The sequence below is a fragment of the Chenopodium album genome, chromosome 8, assembly GCF_948465745.1.
Source record: "Chenopodium album chromosome 8, dcCheAlbu1.1, whole genome shotgun sequence".
NCBI lineage: Eukaryota > Viridiplantae > Streptophyta > Magnoliopsida > Caryophyllales > Amaranthaceae > Chenopodium > Chenopodium album.
The window spans coordinates 30169047-30192101 of NC_137841.1; the positions used below are offsets into that span (position 1 = coordinate 30169047).

General features: G+C 41.5%; 1 pseudogene; it reads right to left on the reverse strand.

Moving 5' to 3' along the window:
* Window positions 1–5290: 5290 nt before the first annotated feature.
* Window positions 5291–5389, reverse strand: LOC145557086 (small nucleolar RNA R71; annotated as a pseudogene).
* Between the last annotated feature and the right edge of the window lie 17666 nt (window positions 5390–23055).

Below are 23055 nucleotides of genomic sequence, written 5' to 3' on the forward strand. Positions count from 1 at the left end.
CCTGGGGCCACAGTGTCTCTGACGGCTGAGAGGTAGCATTCTCGGGCCGTCTTCTGATCCCCATTCAGGGAACCAACAGAGCCGTCATCCCTCTCATACTTGATGAGCATCAGAGACGGGATGATTACTGCCTTGGCTACATTGAGGGTTGGCCGGCCAAGGATAATGTTGTAGGCGGTCAACTCCTCAACGACCAAGAATCTGACGACAATATGTCGTCCCTGGCCTTTTTCTCCCAGCCGGATGGGTAAGTCAATTCTACCGGCTGGGTAGACCATCCCACCCCCAAAACCAACCAAGGGGTAGTTGACCGGATGCATGCTGTTGACATTGTATTTCAGCTTTTGCAGGCATCGGAGGCTGATGATGTCTGAGGAGCTGCCGGTGTCAATAAGGATCCGTCCAACCAACTGGTTGGCCACCTTACATTCAATGACAACCGGGTCGTCATGCGGACGGCGGCCGCTGCCCCTATCCTTCTCAGTGATTAAGACGTCTGGGAAGGAGGAGCTGGCAGACGCCTGCTCATCATCATCTTTGTCCATCTTTCGAAGATGGCTCTTGGTGCCCCGGATGGTAGGGCCACCACATGAGAACCCGCCTGCTATAGTGTAGACCGGCTCCTTGTCGGTATCCAAACTACTAGCAGGCTGGGGGGTAGTCTTGGAGGACTGACCCTTGTTTTCCTTTTTTGCCCCGGCTGGGGACTTAGAAATGTAGGACTTCAACAGCCCTTTGTCAGCCAGACGGTCCAACGTCCGCTGAAGACTAAAGCAGTCGTTGGTGTCATGGCCAACCTCCTCATGGAATTGACAGAATTTATTTTTGTTCCGTGACTGGACAAAACTCTTCATTGGATTCGGCTTTTTAATGGACAGCCGGTCCTTTACTTCCATGAGGATGGAGTTGCAGTCTTTATTAAACTCGTACTTAGGAACGTACGGTTTAAATTCTTTCTATTTCTTCAGGGACGGCTGTTCAGAGTCGGTAACCGCCCAGACTTCTTTTCTTTTCTTGCTCTCTTCTTTATTTTTGGCCGGCTGAGCAGACCGGCTGTCTTTCTGCTTGTCGGACTTCTTTGAGTCCGACTGGCTACCAGGCGAGCAGAGGTCGGTAGCTTGAATGTAGCTTTCCGCCTCTCTCAGGGTCGCCTGTAAGGTGAAAGCCCCTTTTCTGACTAGGTCGAACTTAAAAGTCGACCCGTCTCTCAGACCTTTGAAAAATTCTGTAAAAGCTACCTCGTCAGACAATCCTTGAATCTGAATTCTTATCAGATTGAACCGCCTGACATATGAGCGCAGCCGTTCTCTCTTCCCCTGCCTAACAATGCTCAAATCAAGGCTTGTTTTCTTAGCAGGGATGTTCATTGAGAAGTTGGAAGCAAACAGGAAGGCGAGCTTCCTGAAGCTATCGATGGACCCGGCTGGCAAATTGCCAAACCATTGTTGGGCAATGCCCTTCAATGTAGCCGGGAAGCACCAACACCAAGTGGCATCATCCAACCCCTGCAGATACATGAGGTTGGTGTAAGCCATGATGTGGTCTTCCGGATTGGTGGTACCATCATAGGTACCACCAACACATTCTTAACCTTGGCCGGCTGGGCCGCCTCGGTTATCTCCCGGGTGAACGCAGAAGGCTGTTCACCCAGGCGCAGTAGACGGAGCTGCCAATCCAATGGCTGGACATTTCGATATGCCGCCTGACCTCCAAAAAGAGCCGGCTGCATGAAGTGAGGGGGATACTGTCCGTAAGCCTGAGTAGGCACATACGGTACAGTTCTAATCATCTGAGGGCCAGAATGGACGGTATTACCGCCTGTCTGGCTCCCATGCAGAGAGAGAGAGTTCCCTGCAGTAGAGTTGTTGAAGGTGTCTGGAAAGTTCGACGTTAAGGCCGACTCAGACAACTGCTAATTCCTCTTCCGGTTGATTATTTCCCGGGCATCAGGAATTGATTTTTTACTTCCCACCGGCTGCTGAGTCCGGCGGGTGTTGTTGTTCCTCTTGGGAAGGAGAATCTTTGACCAATCAATGGTCCCGGCTGCCTTCTCCTTTGGATGAGGAGTGGGCTGCCGGTCTCTGACTAACTTCCCCTTCTCCTGAGGAGTCTTCTTTGCCGACTGACCTTTAATTGGGCCTGCCCGGCTTTGGGTGATCAGCTCTTTAATTTTACCCTTGAAACTGGTCATGAATCTCATGAGTTCGTCTCAGGTGACAGGTGCTGATCCAGCGGCCGTTTGGGTTTCCCCTTCCGACTGCCCAGAGGGTCGGTTAGTACCCGCCTGGGAGGCACCCCGCTCCAGAGTGTCTGTGGGCCGGATGCGCTTGGTTATGAGAGAGCCATCATTGGCTGTAAAGGTTTCGACCTGAAGATCCTCATCTTCCTGGTCTGTAAAGACTTCTAGGTCATCTTCCGGACGGTTAGGGGGTGGTACAGACTCTAGATCTATCTTTGAGGTACTCTCCCCACAGACGGCGCCAAATGTTTTGGGTGTTTTTTTCCCTTGGGAGAGTTACGTCACGAAGTCTGATCCGGCTGAGCTGTACCTGCAAAATAACGGAGACTCCGGGAAGTTAGAGCTCCGCCTCCGACGGTCAAGTTAGTAACTTGAAACGAAATAAAGAGAACGGAAATTTAGGTGGGTATCTGCTCGGACTCCAAGCTCAGGTCTTTCTCTGATGTAATAGAATACAGGTGTAATAAATGGTAAAACGTGCCCTCAAAATGAGGGACATCTCCCTATTTATAGGGTCTTTGGGATTTGTGCCCTTGATTAGGTCACTGAACCCTAATCATTGGTGGGCTGCGCCGTTTTGCGGCTTTCTCGGGATTTGGGCCTGAAGGCCGCCTTTTTCCCTTATTTTCTGGAGTGACACGTGTCAAGCAGGGATTAGTCCACTTTGGGCCAGCCCAAGGCTGACACGTGTCATCCGCTGATTGGACCACGTGGCGGGGTAAAATTACCCTAAACAGCTTTGATGAGTGTCATTTATGGCACTCATAGGGTAGTCTTTTAGGGTTATTTCTTTTCCTTTTTCATGCTTTCTTCTCTTATTTTTGGTCCTTTTTCCTTTAGTTTCTCTTTCTCCTCTTTTCTTTATGGTTCTCGTGTTTTTCTCGTGTTTTCCTTTTATTTGGCTCTTTTTTCTTTTATTTCCTTTCTTTGTTTGCTTGTGTAGGTATTTAGAGAATCACCTTTGCAAAGGAATCAAGTTGGGACCTTAATGACCAAGTAAGGAAGAAGCATTTGGCTAGAGAGGGCTTAGAGAGGCCTTGGAGAGGCCTCGGAGAGGTCTCCAAGGTATTTCCAGCAGGCCGCGGGCGCGGGTCAGTGGAGCCGCGGGCGCGGGCTCAAGAAGAGCAAATTGCAAGATTTTGGCAGGAGCTTCCCGCGGTTGCCCCGCGGGCTCTCCGCGGGCGCGGGAAATCTGGAGAGGGCGCTCCATCTCAGAGAGACCGCGGCCCCCTGATTGAGTTTTGGGAGCAGGGGATTAGCCGCGGGCGCGGGTCAGTGAAGCCGCGGGCGCGGTGTTGCCTAGAAAGCCCGCGGAGGGTTCCGTACCCATTTCTCCGTGGTCGCGGATTCATCGGGAGAGGCCGCGGGATTTGCTGGTTTCTTCTTTACATATAAATAGAATTGTAATTCCTTTTAGAAAGCAACTTTTTGATAATTTTTTATTAGCTTAGTTTTAGAGAGAGAATTTAGAGAGAGGTTAGAGAGAAGTTCTTGGTTTTGGATTTGTAACTCAACATTTGATCAATCAAGTTTGGATTTCTTCATTTTCAATCATCAATATTAGTGAGAATTTCTCCTGTCTTTCATCTCTTACTTACTTGCTATTTGATTTATGCTTGTTGCTTGTTTTTCTTTGGATTTGAATTTGATATTGTTGAATATTTTGATTTCTCTTGGATTTTGATATAGAATGAAGATTAATGCAATTTCTAGTTATTTGTTCTTGAATTTCACCATGATTAGTGAGTAGATTAGTTGCTAGGGAAAGTGGGAAGCATGTTTGATTAATGAAATTGCTAGTTGATGCTCTTTGATTGATTGATTTGTTGCAATTAAATTGGTTGACATAGTTTTGCATGTGATTGATTAGACTAGGAGTGATCAACCTATAAGATTAATCTAGATTGCATTGCAACTCTTAATGACATGAACAATTGAATTGAAAGTTGCTCTAATTGATTGGGTTTGCTTGTGATTCTTCTTGATTTGCCTTTCATAGTGACACCTAGATTGGCCTATAGGAGATAGCATTTGAACTCTATTGATTGCTACTATTGTTTGTCCATTGCAATACTTGAATTAATTGATTGAGCTCTAAACTAGCATTATCATTGAACTTGCATGTGGAACCCATATCCCTAGTGTTTAGACCTTTGATTTACTTGATTAGACTTGTTTTAGTTTACCATAGTGCCAACCATAATCTCAACTCCATCTTCGAGGTAGCTTGATTTAGACTCTAGTTTTCATCATTGCATTCCCTAGGGATCGACCCTTAACTTGCCCTATATTCATATAAGGTTGGTTAGGTGTTTACAAATTTAGTTTGACTTGGGGAAAGGGTAGATAACGACATACATTTTCCTCTTGTCAAAATGGCGCCGTTGCCGGGGAATGCTATTGGTGCTTAGCTTTTGTTGTTGAGTCTACTTCATTTTAATTGAAAAAAAAAATACAAAAAGATTTTGTATCTTTAGGCTACACTTGTAGCCGTGCTACTAATATTTTCTTTGAAGTTTTGCATGCATAGAGCTCGTGATCGATCCATTGTGCCTTTTGACCCGGAAATCGAAAGGACTCTCTCAAGGAGAAGAATAGCTAATCGATCCTTGGGGTATAGTTCTTCAAGTGAAGAAGAGATTGAAGAAGAGCAAGGCATGGGAGAAAATCCGAGAATGGCCTTGAAGGAGCTAGGAATACCCGGTGCTTATAGGTTTGAGAGCGGTATAGCTCCGCCTACAACACCGGCAAATGATTTCAAAATTCGGTCGGCCATGATCACCTTAATTGAGAGGAGGCAATATATAGTGGGGCTAAGAATGAGAGCCCGTTGAACCATCTTAAAGAATTTGAAAAATATTGCAACACCATCAAAGTCAACGGAGTTTCTCAAGAGTTCATACGCCTCAAGTTGTTCCCCTTCTCTCTCATAGGAAGATCCTTAGAGTGGCTAGATAAAGAAGTGAAGCCCAACTCCTTGAGAACATGGGATGATGTTACAAAGGCCTTCTTGTCCCGCTTCTACCCTCAAAAGAAGACGGCGGAGGCAAGAGCCTTGATTCAAGGGTTTAAGCAAAGGCCAAATGAAAGCCTTTACGAAGCATGGGAGAGATACAAAGAGTATCAAAGGGAGTGCCCTCACCACGGAATCCCAACATACCAAGTGGTCCAAATCTTCTATGGCGGTTTAAGTCCCCAAGGCAAGTCATGCCTTGATGGGGGGGCCAGGGGTCCTAACATGAACAAGACCGAAGAAGAAGTGGTGGACATTATTGAGGACGTGGTGACGTACTATAGAGATTGGCAAGATGGGGAGAGAGACTCTTCAAGCAAGCAATCTTCATTGTACTCGGTGGACCATCTAAATGCGATCAACAAACTTTCCTCCCAAATGACAAACTTGGGAAAGGAGATGACCGCAATCAAAGCCAAGTTGGAGAGCACTTCTTCTTCTTCCCAAGCTTCGAATCTTCCCTCCCAATTTAAGGGGAGAGGTACTCCTTCTAACTCTCAACCCCCTCCCTCTTCACATAATATGCCTATGGGTTGTTTGTTTTGTGATGCATGTGGATCGTATGATCATGACTCTAGTAATTGTCCTAATGAATGTGTTGATGAGTTGATAACAATGAGAGTGAGCATGTGAATTATGTGTCAAATAATAATGTTCAAAGGTTTGATAACCAAAGAGGTCAATGGAATAGGAATTACCAAAACCAAGGCAATTTTGACAACTATAACCAAGGTGGTGGTTATAGAAACCAAGGGAACCAAGGTTCTCGTGGTAGCTATAATAACCAAGGTTATAGTGGCCAAAATCAAAGCCAAAATTATGGTAATCAAAACTAAGGTTATGGAAATCACAACCAAGGTAGTGGTAATCATAATCAAGGTGGTGGTAACCATAATCAAGGTTATGGTCAAAATCAAAATAGGGGTACTTGGAACAATCAAGGGAAGGGCAATTTTCAAAATAACGCTCAAAGAGGTCCCCCACCCGGATTTGTTCCAAGGACTCAAGGTGAAAATTCCTATTCACAACCTTCTTCACCTAGGACCAATTTGGAAGAAATAATTGAGAATCAAACCAAGTTGTTGAACACATACATGGCCGTTAGTGATAAAAAGTTCAATGAAATGATGACCCACAATAAAATGCTTGAAAACCAAATTTCTCAACTTGCTAATGCTTTGAAAGATCATGCAAGCCCTTCTTCTTTACCTTCCCAAGGTCTTGATCCCAAGAAACACGTGAATGCTATTGTTACAAGGAGTGGTAAGGTTCTTGAGGAGAGATTGCCTAGGAAGGGTGAGGATAAGGAGATTCCTAAGAAAGCCTTGGTTGAGTATGAGGGGGATAGGGCATCATTGGATGAGGTTGTGGTTGAGACACCTAGAGAGGTGAGAGTAGAGAAAGAAATTGTGAAACCCAAGCTCCCTTACCCACAAAAATTCATGAGACACAAATTGGATGAACAATTTGGGAGATTCATTGATATGCTAAAACAACTTCATCTTTCTCTACCTTTTACCGATGTGATCAACCAAATGCCAAATTATGCCAAATTCCTCAAGGACATTTTGAGTGGGAAAAGGACTTGTGAGGTTGTGGAAACTATCAACTTGACCGAAAATTGTAGTGCTATCATCATGAACAAAATGCCACCCAAATTGAAAGACCCCGGAAACTTCTCCATCCCTTGTGCCATTAACAAGATGCAAATTGATAATGCCATATGTGACTTGGGAGCTAGTGTGAGCATAATGCCATATTCGGTTTATCAAAGACTTGAACTAGGGGAACTCTTACCTTCTAACATTACCTTGCAATTAGCCGATAGGTCAATAGAATTTCCAAAAGGTAAGGTAGAAGATGTTCCATTGAGGGTTGGGAAGTTTATGTTCCCGGTGGATTTTATTGTGCTTCAAATGGATGAAGATGCTACCATTCCAATCATTTTAGGTAGACCCTTTCTTGCTACCTCAGGTGCTATGATTGATGTGAGGAGTGCAAAGATTTCCCTTAAGGTAGGAGATGAGGTCATTGAATTTGATTTGAATGAAAGCATGAAGTATCCATGTTATTCTCAAGAAAATTGCATGATGATTGATTCACTTGATCATGTTGTGTCTTCCATGCATGAGCACTTGCTCACCTCTAACGATGCTCTTGAGAATGTTTTGTTGAACAAGGACAAAGTAGGTACACCATGCAAGGAAGTGGAATTCTATGAGGAATTGCTTAATGGAAGCATGGAGGAAGTGGATGAGCAAATGTGCTTGAAAATCTCAAGCCAAGAAGCTTTGCAAGCGGCCACATCAAAAGAAGGTAATGGTGTGCCTATGGTAGAGCTCAAACCTCTACCATCACACCTTAGGTATGAGTTCTTGGGCCCTCATTCCACTTACCCCGTGATAGTTAGTGCATCCTTGAGCGTGAGCCAAGCTCAAGCGTTATGTGGTGTTTTGAGAAAGCACCAAGGTGCTTTGGGGTACACAATTGATGATCTTAAAAAGGTATAAGCCCCACCTTGTGCCAACACCACATAACACTTGAGGAAGGCGCCCTTCCTTCTATTGAACGACAAAGAAAACTACATCCCCAAATGGGAGAGGTAGTAAAGAAGGAGATCACCAATCTATTGGATGCGGGAATCATATTCCCCATCTCTAGCTCAAGGTGGGTCTCCCCCGTGCATGTCGTTCCAAAGAAGGGGGGCATGACCGTGGTTGAGAATGAGAAGGGTGAGCTCATTCCAACTAGGATGGTCACGGGTTGGCGGATGTGTATAGACTATAGACGTCTAAACACATCCACCAAGAAGGATCACTTCCCTCTTCCATTTATTGATCAAATGCTTGAAAGACTAACAAGGCACAAGTTTTATTGTTTCCTCGATGGATATTCGGGATTCTTCCAAATCCCCATCCACCCCGATGATCAAGAGAAAACTACCTTCACATGTCCTTATGGGACCTTTGCCTATCGAAGAATGCCCTTTGGGTTATGCAATGCACCCGCTACATTCCAAAGGTGCATGATGAGTATTTTCGGGGACATGTTGGAGGAGGAAATGGAGGTCTTCATGGATGAATTTTCGGTGGGGGGTGTCTCATTTGAGGAGTGCCTTGTGAACCTTGAGAAGTGTTTGGAAAGATGTGTTAAGGTCAATCTTGTTTTGAATTGGGAGAAATGCCACTTCATGGTGGAGGAAGGTATAGTGCTTGGGCACAAGATTTCAAATAGAGGCATTGAGGTGGATAAGGAAAAAATAGAAGTGATTCAGAAACTTCCACCTCCGGTGAATGTCAAGGGTGTGAGATCGTTCCTTGGTCATGCGGGTTTCTATAGGAGATTCATCAAGGATTTTTCACTTATTGCTAAGCCCCTAAATGACCTTCTTCAAAAGGATGTTGAGTTCATTTTTGATGACAAATGCTTGAAGGCATTTGATAGATTGAAGAAGGCCCTAATCTCCACTCCTATTGTTCAAGCCCTAAGGTGGGATCTTCCTTTTGAATTGATGTGTGATGCAAGTGATTGGGCTATTGGAGGTGTTTTGGGACAACGTGTAGACAAGAAGCTTCATGTGATTTATTATATGTCCAAGACACTCAATGGGGCTCAAAAGAACTACACAACAACGGAAAAGGAATTTTTAGCAATTGTGCACTCTTTTGAGAAATTTCGTTGTTACTTGTTGGGTTCCAAGACCATAATCTTCACGGATCACGCGACCCTCAAGTATCTCTTTGCCAAGAAAGAGTCCAAGCCTAGGTTGATTCGATGGGTGCTTGAATTGCAAACTTTTGAGATTGAGATTAGGGACAAGAAGGGTGCAGAGAATGTTGTGGCGGACCATCTTTCTCGCCTTGAGAGTGATCAAATTCATGATGATGGTTCACCAATTGAGGATAGAATGCTTGATGACTTCTTATATGCCATAGAGGTGAAGGAACTCCCATGGTATGCCGACTTGGTGAATTTTCTAGCATGTGGGGAGTTTCCACCCTCCTTCTCAAAGAACCAAAGGAAGAAAATCAAGAGGGAGGCAAGACATTACTTGTGGGATGATCCAATCTTATACAAACGAGGGGTTGATGGCTTACTTAGGCGTTGTGTTCCAAATGAAGAGGTGCCTAGTGTTTTGAGGATGTGCCACTCGGACCCTAGTGGTGGGCATATGGGTGTTACCAAGACCGCTACCAAGGTTCTTCAATGTGGTTTGTGGTGCCGCATCTCTTCAAGGACTCATGGGGCTTTGTGAAGTCATGTGACCGATGTCAAAGGGTTGGGAATATCTCCAAGAGGAATGAGATGCCTCAACAGCCCATTTCTGAGTTAGAGGTGTTCGATGTTTGGGGGATTGACTTCATGGGACCATTCCCATCTGCATATGGTAATCAATTCATACTTGTGGCTGTGGACTATGTTTCTAAATGGGCTGAGGCCATAGCCTCCCCTACCAATGACCACAAAGTAGTGTTGAAGTTGTTCAACAAAATCATCTTCCCAAGGTTTGGCGTGCTTAAGGCTGTGATAAGCGATAACGGAACTCATTTTGTTCACAACGCCTTCCAAAAGATGTTGAGGAAACATGGAGTGCATCAACGGTTCGGCCTTCCATATCATCCTCAATCGAGTGGCCAAGTCGAGGTCTCCAATCGTCAAATAAAGCTCATTCTTGAGAAGACGGTTGCAAGGAATAGAAAGGATTGGTCGGACAAGTTAGATGATGCTCTTTGGGCTTATAGGACGGCTTTCAAGATGCCTATTGGTACCACTCCATATCGCCTTGTCTATGGCAAATCGTGCCATCTCCCGGTAGAGCTTGAACATCGTGCCTTGTGGGCCATCAAGAAGATAAATTTTGACTTAGCTAGTGCGGGGGATAAGAGGTGGTTGGATCTTCATGAGTTAGAGGAACTTCGACTTGATGCTTACGATTGTGCTAGCACCTACAAGGCTCGCTCCAAGGAGGTTCATGACAAGTTGATTGAGAAAAAGGATTTTTGTGTAGGTGACAAAGTCCTCCTCTACAATTCAAGGATGAAGTTGTTCCCCGGAAAGCTCATGTCAAGACGGAGTGGACCATTCTTGGTGAAAGATGTTTTTGATAATGGTGCCGTGGAGATTTCTCCTTTGAACTCCTCATCTTCATTCAAGGTTAATGGTCATCGGCTCAAGAAGTACTATGATGGAGTGTTTGTTGGACTTGTTCACAAAACGATTCTTTTTAAGCCACCTTGAGATGGTGGTGCACGTCGAGCTAACGACGTTAACCAAAAGCGCTTACGGGAGGCAACCCGGATTCTCATCTCATTTCTCTTTCCTTTCTTTTCTTTTATTTTTGGTTTTTGATTTTATTTTGAGTTGGTTTTGTGTTTGTTTTGTAGGTCGCCTATTATCATCACTTGTTGGAAAGAAGGGGTTTGAAGAAGAGTTTAGAGTGCAGGGGAGAGGGCTCCCCGAGGGCTTGGAGAGACCTCGGGGGCCTCTTCACCTCTTTGAGGCATTTTGATCCATGGACTTCCCGTGGTTGCCCCGCAGTCTCTCCGCGGGCGCGGGAAGTTTTGGAGAGGCCTCGGAAGATTTGGAGAGGGCGCGACCCTCATATCAAGCAAAATTGAATTTCATTCCAGGGACTTCCCACGGTTGCCCCGCAGTCTCTCCGCGGGCGCGGGAGGTTCTGGAGAGGGCGCGTCATGTTTGGAGAGGGCGCAGGCCTCAATTCAAGCAAATTTGGAAATCCATTCCAGGGACTTCCCGCGGTTGCCCCGCGGTCTCTCCGCGGGCGCGGGAAGTTTTGGAGAGGGCGCGGAAGATTTGGAGAGGGCGCGGCCCCCGTCAGGTATAAAAATCCCAAAATTTCCAGGAGCTCCCCGCGGTTGCCCCGCGGTCTCTCCGCGGGCGCGGGAAGTTTTGGAGAGGGCGCGGAAGATTTGGAGAGGGCGCGGTCCCCGTCCGGTATAAAAATCCCAAAATTTCCAGGAGCTCCCCGCGGTTGCCCCGCGGTCTCTTCGCGGGCGCGGGAGATTTAACGCGGGCGCGGCATATTCGGGAGAGGACGCGGCGATCTGGGTTTATTACTCGGGCGCGCCCCTCTTCTCTCTCTCTCCTCTCTTATTCTCTCTTCTTCTCCTTATTTTTCCCCTTTTTCTCTCTACCTCCTCTCAAACCCTAACCCCAAAACATCAATTTCTCACAAATTTCTTTAACTTTTGCCTAAAATTTTCACAAATTCTTCCATAATCCTCCATTTTCAACACTCCTACTCTTCTTTCTTGTGGTTTTTCGGGAAATTTCGGGTCTTTGAAGTGCCTTGAGTTTAATTTGAGTCTCCAATCTTGGTATACTTCTAACCTTTGTAATACTTTTGTCAATTTCAATTGATTTCTTTACATTGGTTTGTTTACCTAGATTTTGAGCATGATTTTTATGTTTTATGGTTGATTTATGGGAAATTTGGTATATTTGGGTGATTGTTACTCTTTCTTGTTGATTCATGATTATATTGATGAATGATTGTTGATATTGTTGTTTGTTGTTGGATTTTGGTTGTTGTGTTGATTGGAACAGGTACCTTGTAGTTTTGTGGTGGTTTGGTTGGATTTGTAAGGAGGGTTGTGAGTAATTTTGGTGGAAGTTGTTTTGTTTGAGGGAGTTTGTTGTGTTCTTGTGAATTGTGTGAATTTTGTTAAAATGGATTTGATAAGAAGAGTCAAAAGTAGCAAGTAGCAAGTAGTACTTTTTTAAGTTATCTATAGTCCAAGTAGGCGTCTGCCGTCTAGGGTTTCCAGACAGTAGGTGCCATCCCTGACTTCTTCATAGATCCGGTAGGGGCCTTCCCAATTGGGGGTTAGCTTTCCAGATTCATTCGCCCTACCGGTTGCCTCCATTTTTCGTAACACAAAGTCGCTAACTTTCAAAGAGCGCTTGTGTACTTTCTTGTTGTAGGCTCTCGTCATTCTCATACGGTATATCTCATGGCGCAGGGCAGCATTGCCCCTGCGTTCCGGGAGGGAGTCCAATGCAAGCCATGTGGCCTCCCAATTTGCCTCTTCATCATAAAGCATGACTCTGAGAGTTGGCTCGTAATGTTCAATGGGCAAGACGACTTCAGCACCGTACACCATAAGAAATGGGGTTTCATCGGTTGCCCCTTTGGCAGTTGTCCGAATGGCCCATAGGACATGAATCAGCTCTTCTGCCCATAAGCCACCAGCTCTTTCAATTTTCTTTTTTATGTCGTCTGAGATAAGCTTGTTGAAGGCTTCAACTTGGCCGTTTGCTTGGGGTCGGCCGACTGATGCAAAACAATGTGAGATTCCCTGATCTCCCAACCAAGTCCTAAGGTGAGGCGTTTCAAACTGAGGGCCATTATCAAATACCATAGACATAGGTACCCCAAACCGGGTGATAATGTTCTTCCAAATGAAAGAGATGACATCCTTTGTCTTGATGTTCTTGACCAGCTCAGCCTCTACCCATTTGGTAAAGTAATCCACAGCCACAAAAATATAAACGATTTCCGCCTGGTACAGGCGTATAAGGACCCAAGATATCCATGCCCCACTAAGCAAACTAGACTGGGCTGTGGATTGCCGTCAGATCAGTAGCCGGGCGGTGGATAAGTTTGCCAAACCTCTAGCATTTGTCACACCTGATGCAAGTCTAAGCATGGAGAACTTCGAAGATTTGCTTATCATGCATCAAGATAGTTTATCCCTAAACATTGATTCAAGCCAAGCATTGCATGGACACTTTCTTGGATATCAAAGCAAAGCCACGGTTTGCTTAGTGGTTTTTCTTGGAGTCTAGTTCACTTTCTTGAACTTTCTTGAATTATCTTTACTTAGATTTTGCTTACAAGTTTTTACCTTTCACTTGAAAGGGTTTTTCTTGGTTCAAGCATTAGGATCTTTAATCTTTATTTAGTTCTTTAATTTTTATTTATTTATTTAGTTGTTTTAAAAATCAGTTAGTTAGCAAAATAAATCAGTTTGGTGTATGCTTGTGCGCCAAGGTGCTTGCTCTTCAAGCAAGTTAGAATTCTAGTTTAATTAGTATTGAATTAGGGACTTGTCCTAATCTTCCTAGGTAAACTAAGTCTTATAAATAGGGCTGTAAACAAACGAATAAACATACATAGATTAATATTCAGATTTATTTCTTAAGTTGCATACTTGAGTTTAGGTTGATTGCGATCAATTGCTGTTTTGCTTGTTTTAGTTAAAACATTCGTTTGGATTGATTAATTAGGTGGATTCTTAATTGATTAATCTTAGTTTTTGTTTATGATGCAAGTCTAAGCATGGAGAACTTCGAAGATTTGCTTATCATGCATCAAGATAGTTTATCCCTAAACATTGATTCAAGCCAAGCATTGCATGGACACTTTCTTGGATATCAAAGCAAAGCCACGGTTTGCTTAGTGGTTTTTCTTGGAGTCTAGTTCACTTTCTTGAACTTTCTTGAATTATCTTTACTTAGATTTTGCTTACAAGTTTTTACCTTTCACTTGAAAGGGTTTTTCTTGGTTCAAGCATTAGGATCTTTAATCTTTATTTAGTTCTTTAATTTTTATTTATTTATTTAGTTGTTTTAAAAATCAGTTAGTTAGCAAAATAAATCAGTTTGGTGTATGCTTGTGCGCCAAGGTGCTTGCTCTTCAAGCAAGTTAGAATTCTAGTTTAATTAGTATTGAATTAGGGACTTGTCCTAATCTTCCTAGGTAAACTAAGTCTTATAAATAGGGCTGTAAACAAACGAATAAACATACATAGATTAATATTCAGATTTATTTCTTAAGTTGCATACTTGAGTTTTGGTTGATTGCGATCAATTGCTGTTTTGCTTGTTTTAGTTAAAACATTCGTTTGGATTGATTAATTAGGTGGATTCTTAATTGATTAATCTTAGTTTTTGTTTAATTCTTGGTGGATTTCCTGTATAGAATTAGACTTAAACATATCCCTTGTGTTTTGTTGATTTTCGGATCAATAATTCACATCATCTTTGGTATCAGAGCAGGTTTGCGCAACTTCGGCAAAAATTAAACTGGGAACAATTGGCTGAGATTTTTTGCGTGATTTTTTTTTGCATTGAACTCTAAAAACGTCCAGATATCACCATATAAAATTTCATAATTTTTAGTTGAGTAACGCGTTCTACACAGCCTCAAACGTTTGGTGTTTGTGCACTGATTTGCGGTTGGGAGTCCGGTTTTTGTGTTGCCTAGTTTTCCTTCAAGATTCGATCTTTTAATCAAGATTTTTGCATAAACTGACTTGGTTTGTGTAGGAATCATGAGTGACGAGGAGGTTCCACAGGTTCCAAGGGGATTAACCTTAGAACAGGCTCAAAATCTTAGAAGAGATAGGCGAATTGACGAGTTGGCAGCAAGGATGGATGAGATATTAAAAAGGCTTGATACTCTTGCTGGAGATTCTTCAAGGAAAGGGAATTCTAACCCTAATTCTGGTTCAAGTGAGGAAGAACAACCAAGGAGGAACCCAAGGAGGCCACGAAATATTTATTCCTCAAGTGATGAATCACCAAGGCCTAGGAGGAGAGATCAACCAAAGGATGATGATAGGAACCTTAGATTAGATCTTCCTGAATTCAATGGGAGTATGAATGAACCTGAAAAATACATTGAGTGGATTAGAAGGACCGAGACACTCTTTGATTACAAGGAGTATGATGAAAGGAAAAGATGCAAATTGGCTGAATTAAAATTGACCGGTTATGCTAGTCTTTGGTATGATAATCTAAAGAAGAAGAGGCATAAGGAGGGGCGTGCAAGAATCTCAACTTGGGAACAACTCAAGAAGCACATGAAAAAAAGGTTCGTACCTAGTGATTATATTCAAGATGTTTATCTTAAGATGCAACTTTTTAAACAAAATTCTATGACTGTTGAGAATTATATTGGTGAATTTGAAAAGTTATGCATGCTATGTGGCTTAGAAGAGATTGTTGAGCATAAGATTGTTAGATTTATTTCGGGGTTGAATGATAATATTGCTGAAAAAGTTGAATTACAACAATATTGGTCCTTTGATGATGTTTGCAAGGTAGCTATGAAAGTTGAAAAACAGATAAAGGGGAAGAAAGGGACGTACACTAAGCCCTTTGTAAACGGTTTCACTAAACCTTTTGAGAAGAACAGCTTGGAGAAAAGTGGTTCTAGTTCGAACTACAAGGAGACTAAATCAAAATTTGAAGCTCCTAAAAAGCTTGTTGAAGATAGGAAGTGCTTCAAGTGTGGTAGTGTTGGTCACATTGCAACTAATTGTCCATCAAAAAGAGTAATGACTGCTCAAGAGTGGGAACAAGAACAAGCTAAGTGTGAGCAGGGTAGTGACTATGAAGAAAAGAACGAAGAGGAAAACTTTGAAGAAGAGGAGGGGCATATTGACGAAATTGATCCCGAGACTCATGGTCAAATTTTGGTTCTAAGAAGGGCGCTACACTCTAAAACCGTACCTATGGAAAACAATCAAAGGGAGAAAATCTTTCTTACAAGGTGCAAGGTAGAAGATAGGTTGTGTGACATGATCATAGACACGGGGAGTTGCACTAATGTGGTATCTACTACTTTGGTAGACAAATTGAAGTGGCCAACTACTGAACATCCAAGCCCTTATAAGCTTCATTGGCTTAATAATTCGAGTGATGTTAAGGTAACTAAACAAGCCTTAATCTCCTTTTCAATTGGTAAATTTCATGATAAAGTTTTGTGTGATGTTTGTCCTATGGATGCTTGTCATATACTATTAGGCCATCCTTGGCAATATGATAGATTTGTGAAGTTTGATGGAAGGACTAATGTGTATGTTGTGAGAAAAGGAGAAAAAGAGAGACCGGTTGCTTTAAAACCTTTGATAAGCAACAAGTCTTCTAGTGTTACCTCTAATTCGAAGAGTTCTTATTTGATTAGTGAGAGGGAATTAGAAAAAGAGATTTGCAGCAACAATGTGGTATATATACTTGTTTCTAATGAGATTCGAATTGATCAAGATAAACAAGCAAAGAGGCCGTATGAATTGGAATCTGTTTTAGAAGAATTCAAGGATGTCTTTCCTAAGGAATTACCTCCGGGACTACCTCCTATTCGTGGGATAGAGCATCAAATTGACTTGATTCCGGGAGCACCATTACCTAATAAGGCAGCCTATAGAAGTAATCCGGAAGAAACAAAGGAGATGCAAAGGCAAATTAAAGAGCTTATGACTAGAGGATACGTGAGGGAAAGTATAAGCCCTTGTGCCGTGCCTACTTTACTTGTCCCAAAGAAAGATGGGAGTTGGCGCATGTGTATTGATAGTAGGAGTGTGAATAACATCACTATCAAATACCGATTTCCTATTCCAAGATTAGATGATCTACTTGATGAACTACACGGTTCAAAGTTGTTTTCTAAGATTGATCTTATGAGTGGTTATCATCAAATTCGAATGAGAGAAGGAGATGAGTGGAAGACAGCATTCAAGACTAAGTTAGGGTTGTATGAATGGTTGGTGATGCCGTTTGGACTCACTAATGCACCTAGCACTTTCATGAGGTTGATGCATGAGGTACTTAAACCTTTCCTTGGCAAGTTTGTTGTTGTTTATTTAGATGATATTCTGATATACTCTAAAAATTTGCATGATCATCTAAATCATCTAACAAGTGTGTTTGAAGTGTTAAGAGAGAAGAAAATCTATGCTAAGCTTGAAAAATGCTACTTCTTAGTGCCTAGTGTTACTTTTCTTGGTTATGTTGTATCAAAAGATGGAGTTTCAGTTGATCATTTAAAAGTAGAGGCTATTAAAACTTGGCCTATTCCTACTAATATGAGTGAAGTAAGGTCTTTTCATGGTCTAGCTTCATTCTATAGAAGATTTGTCAAGAATAAGTTGATGCCTAGAAGTGAAGGTCCTTTCAAGATTATTGAGAAGATCAATGACAATGCTTATAAGTTAGAACTTCCGGGAGAATATGGAGTTAGTGCTACATTCAATGTTGGCGATTTGGCTAAGTATATTCCTGATGAAGAACTTCGAGATTTGAGGACAAATTCTTTCGAAGAAGAGGAGGATGATGCAAGTCTAAGCATGGAGAACTTCGAAGATTTGCTTATCATGCATCAAGATAGTTTATCCCTAAACATTGATTCAAGCCAAGCATTGCATGGACACTTTCTTGGATATCAAAGCAAAGCCACGGTTTGCTTAGTGGTTTTTCTTGGAGTCTAGTTCACTTTCTTGAACTTTCTTGAATTATCTTTACTTAGATTTTGCTTACAAGTTTTTACCTTTCACTTGAAAGGGTTTTTCTTGGTTCAAGCATTAGGATCTTTAATCTTTATTTAGTTCTTTAATTTTTATTTATTTATTTAGTTGTTTTAAAAATCAGTTAGTTAGCAAAATAAATCAGTTTGGTGTATGCTTGTGCGCCAAGGTGCTTGCTCTTCAAGCAAGTTAGAATTCTAGTTTAATTAGTATTGAATTAGGGACTTGTCCTAATCTTCCTAGGTAAACTAAGTCTTATAAATAGGGCTGTAAACAAACGAATAAACATACATAGATTAATATTCAGATTTATTTCTTAAGTTGCATACTTGAGTTTTGGTTGATTGCGATCAATTGCTGTTTTGCTTGTTTTAGTTAAAACATTCGTTTGGATTGATTAATTAGGTGGATTCTTAATTGATTAATCTTAGTTTTTGTTTAATTCTTGGTGGATTTCCTGTATAGAATTAGACTTAAACATATCCCTTGTGTTTTGTTGATTTTCGGATCAATAATTCACATCAACACCTCTTTACCAACTCTTTAGCATCTGCTTCAAGAGTAGGCCAAAAGTAATGTCGCCTGGCTCTGACGGCTAGGGACCTGCCGCCTATATGAGAGGCGCAATATCCCGCATGCAATTCCTCGAGAACTTCTTTACCCTTCTCTGGGGTAACGCACTTCAATAGAGGTTTATGGAAACCCGCCTTGAAGAGCTCTCCATTTCTCATCTCGAAGTATGCTGCTCGCTTATTCATTACGGCTGCCTCCTGTGGTGAATCAGGAAGCGTGCCGTCTGTTAAATATGCCCGGATGCCATCCATCCAGGTAGAGCTTCGGTCCAGGATTCCGATGGGCTCTTCATACATACTTCTTTTTTCCATAACTTCCCAAAAAACTGACCGAGCCGTATCACAGCAGGCGGAAGATGCCAATTTGGACAATGCATCCACCTGGTTGTTATCTGACCTGGGCACTTGACTTAGACGAAATTCTTCAAGTGGCCCGGCCTCTTCTTTGACTACCTAAAGATATTTGATCATAGCCGAATGAGTTGCCTCATATTTTCCCTCATACTGGCTTACGACCAATTGTGAAACAGAGTAGGCGTCAATTTTTGTTGCCCCTGCTGCTTACACATGCGGATTCCAGTTAGCAGAGCTTCATATTCCGCCTCGTTATTTGAGGCTTGAAACTTTAATGGCAATGCATATTCAAGTCTGTCACCCTCAAGGGACTCATATATTCCTGCACCGCAGCCATTCTTCATCGAGCTTCCGTCTACATACACTTTCCAAACCTGATCAATGTTATCCGGTGGTACCGGTCGTGTCATTTCAACAATGAAGTCGGCAAACGCCTGACCTTTCACTACCTTTCTGGGTTCAAAAGTGATTTCAAGACTTTGCATTTCAATAGCCCATTTCAACATTCTGCCGGATGACTCCAAGGTAGACATTGGCCGCTTGAGGGGCTGATCGGTGTAAATTACAACAGGATGAGCCAGAAAGTACGGGCTTCAATTTCTTAAATGCCATATATAGAGCAAGGCCAAATTTTTCAACCATGGGGTACCGGAGTTCAGCAATTTTTAGCACATTGATGCAAGTCTAAGCATGGAGAACTTCGAAGATTTGCTTATCATGCATCAAGATAGTTTATCCCTAAACAATGATTCAAGCCAAGCATTGCATGGACACTTTCTTGGATATCAAAGCAAAGCCACGGTTTGCTTAGTGGTTTTTCTTGGAGTCTAGTTCACTTTCTTGAACTTTCTTGAATTTTCTTTACTTAGATTTTTGCTTACAAGTTTTTACCTTTCACTTGAAAGGGTTTTTCTTGGTTCAAGCATTAGGATCTTTAATCTTTATTTAGTTCTTTAATTTTTATTTATTTATTTAGTTTCTTTAAAAATCAGTTAGTTAGCAAAATAAATCAGTTTAGGCGTGTGCTTGTTCTCCAAGGAGTTTGGTGTATGCTTGTGCGCCAAGGTGATTGCTCTTCAAGCAAGTTAGAATTCTAGTTTAATTAGGATTGAATTAGGGACTTGTCCTAATATTCCTAGGTAAACTAAGTCTTATAAAAAGGGCTGTAAAACACACAAATAAACATATAGAGATTAATATTCAGATTTATTTCTTAAGTTGCATACTTGAGTTTTTGTTGATTGCGATCAATTGCTGTTTTGCTTGTTTTAGTTAAAACATTCGTTTGGATTGATTAATTAGGTGGATTCTTAATTGATTAATCTTAGTTTTTGTTTAATTCTTGGTGGATTTCCTGTATAGAATTAGACTTAAACATATCCCTTGTGTTTTGTTGATTTTCGGATCAATAATTCACATCATCTTTGGTATCAGAGCAGGTTTGCGCAACTTCGGCAAAAATTAAACTGGGAACAATTGGCTGAGATTTTTTGCGTGATTTTTTTTTGCATTGAACTCTAAAAACGTCCAGATATCACCATATAAAATTTCATAATTTTTAGTTGAGTAACGCGTTCTACACAGCCTCAAACGTTTGGTGTTTGTGCACTGATTTGCGGTTGGGAGTCCGGTTTTTGTGTTGCCTAGTTTTCCTTCAAGATTCGATCTTTTAATCAAGATTTTTGCATAAACTGACTTGGTTTGTGTAGGAATCATGAGTGACGAGGAGGTTCCACAGGTTCCAAGGGGATTAACCTTAGAACAGGCTCAAAATCTTAGAAGAGATAGGCGAATTGACGAGTTGGCAGCAAGGATGGATGAGATATTAAAAAGGCTTGATACTCTTGCTGGAGATTCTTCAAGGAAAGGGAATTCTAACCCTAATTCTGGTTCAAGTGAGGAAGAACAACCAAGGAGGAACCCAAGGAGGCCACGAAATATTTATTCCTCAAGTGATGAATCACCAAGGCCTAGGAGGAGAGATCAACCAAAGGATGATGATAGGAACCTTAGATTAGATCTTCCTGAATTCAATGGGAGTATGAATGAACCTGAAAAATACATTGAGTGGATTAGAAGGACCGAGACACTCTTTGATTACAAGGAGTATGATGAAAGGAAAAGATGCAAATTGGCTGAATTAAAATTGACCGGTTATGCTAGTCTTTGGTATGATAATCTAAAGAAGAAGAGGCATAAGGAGGGGCGTGCAAGAATCTCAACTTGGGAACAACTCAAGAAGCACATGAAAAAAAGGTTCGTACCTAGTGATTATATTCAAGATGTTTATCTTAAGATGCAACTTTTTAAACAAAATTCTATGACTGTTGAGAATTATATTGGTGAATTTGAAAAGTTATGCATGCTATGTGGCTTAGAAGAGATTGTTGAGCATAAGATTGTTAGATTTATTTCGGGGTTGAATGATAATATTGCTGAAAAAGTTGAATTACAACAATATTGGTCCTTTGATGATGTTTGCAAGGTAGCTATGAAAGTTGAAAAACAGATAAAGGGGAAGAAAGGGACGTACACTAAGCCCTTTGTAAAAGGTTTCACTAAACCTTTTGAGAAGAACAGCTTGGAGAAAAGTGGTTCTAGTTCGAACTACAAGGAGACTAAATCAAAATTTGAAGCTCCTAAAAAGCTTGTTGAAGATAGGAAGTGCTTCAAGTGTGGTAGTGTTGGTCACATTGCAACTAATTGTCCATCAAAAAGAGTAATGACTGCTCAAGAGTGGGAACAAGAACAAGCTAAGTGTGAGCAGGGTAGTGACTATGAAGAAAAGAACGAAGAGGAAAACTTTGAAGAAGAGGAGGGGCATATTGACGAAATTGATCCCGAGACTCATGGTCAAATTTTGGTTCTAAGAAGGGCGCTACACTCTAAAACCGTACCTATGGAAAACAATCAAAGGGAGAAAATCTTTCTTACAAGGTGCAAGGTAGAAGATAGGTTGTGTGACATGATCATAGACACGGGGAGTTGCACTAATGTGGTATCTACTACTTTGGTAGACAAATTGAAGTGGCCAACTACTGAACATCCAAGCCCTTATAAGCTTCATTGGCTTAATAATTCGAGTGATGTTAAGGTAACTAAACAAGCCTTAATCTCCTTTTCAATTGGTAAATTTCATGATAAAGTTTTGTGTGATGTTTGTCCTATGGATGCTTGTCATATACTATTAGGCCATCCTTGGCAATATGATAGATTTGTGAAGTTTGATGGAAGGACTAATGTGTATGTTGTGAGAAAAGGAGAAAAAGAGAGACCGGTTGCTTTAAAACCTTTGATAAGCAACAAGTCTTCTAGTGTTACCTCTAATTCGAAGAGTTCTTATTTGATTAGTGAGAGGGAATTAGAAAAAGAGATTTGCAGCAACAATGTGGTATATATACTTGTTTCTAATGAGATTCGAATTGATCAAGATAAACAAGCAAAGAGGCCGTATGAATTGGAATCTGTTTTAGAAGAATTCAAGGATGTCTTTCCTAAGGAATTACCTCCGGGACTACCTCCTATTCGTGGGATAGAGCATCAAATTGACTTGATTCCGGGAGCACCATTACCTAATAAGGCAGCCTATAGAAGTAATCCGGAAGAAACAAAGGAGATGCAAAGGCAAATTAAAGAGCTTATGACTAGAGGATACGTGAGGGAAAGTATAAGCCCTTGTGCCGTGCCTACTTTACTTGTCCCAAAGAAAGATGGGAGTTGGCGCATGTGTATTGATAGTAGGAGTGTGAATAACATCACTATCAAATACCGATTTCCTATTCCAAGATTAGATGATCTACTTGATGAACTACACGGTTCAAAGTTGTTTTCTAAGATTGATCTTATGAGTGGTTATCATCAAATTCGAATGAGAGAAGGAGATGAGTGGAAGACAGCATTCAAGACTAAGTTAGGGTTGTATGAATGGTTGGTGATGCCGTTTGGACTCACTAATGCACCTAGCACTTTCATGAGGTTGATGCATGAGGTACTTAAACCTTTCCTTGGCAAGTTTGTTGTTGTTTATTTAGATGATATTCTGATATACTCTAAAAATTTGCATGATCATCTAAATCATCTAACAAGTGTGTTTGAAGTGTTAAGAGAGAAGAAAATCTATGCTAAGCTTGAAAAATGCTACTTCTTAGTGCCTAGTGTTACTTTTCTTGGTTATGTTGTATCAAAAGATGGAGTTTCAGTTGATCATTTAAAAGTAGAGGCTATTAAAACTTGGCCTATTCCTACTAATATGAGTGAAGTAAGGTCTTTTCATGGTCTAGCTTCATTCTATAGAAGATTTGTCAAGAATAAGTTGATGCCTAGAAGTGAAGGTCCTTTCAAGATTATTGAGAAGATCAATGACAATGCTTATAAGTTAGAACTTCCGGGAGAATATGGAGTTAGTGCTACATTCAATGTTGGCGATTTGGCTAAGTATATTCCTGATGAAGAACTTCGAGATTTGAGGACAAATTCTTTCGAAGAAGAGGAGGATGATGCAAGTCTAAGCATGGAGAACTTCGAAGATTTGCTTATCATGCATCAAGATAGTTTATCCCTAAACATTGATTCAAGCCAAGCATTGCATGGACACTTTCTTGGATATCA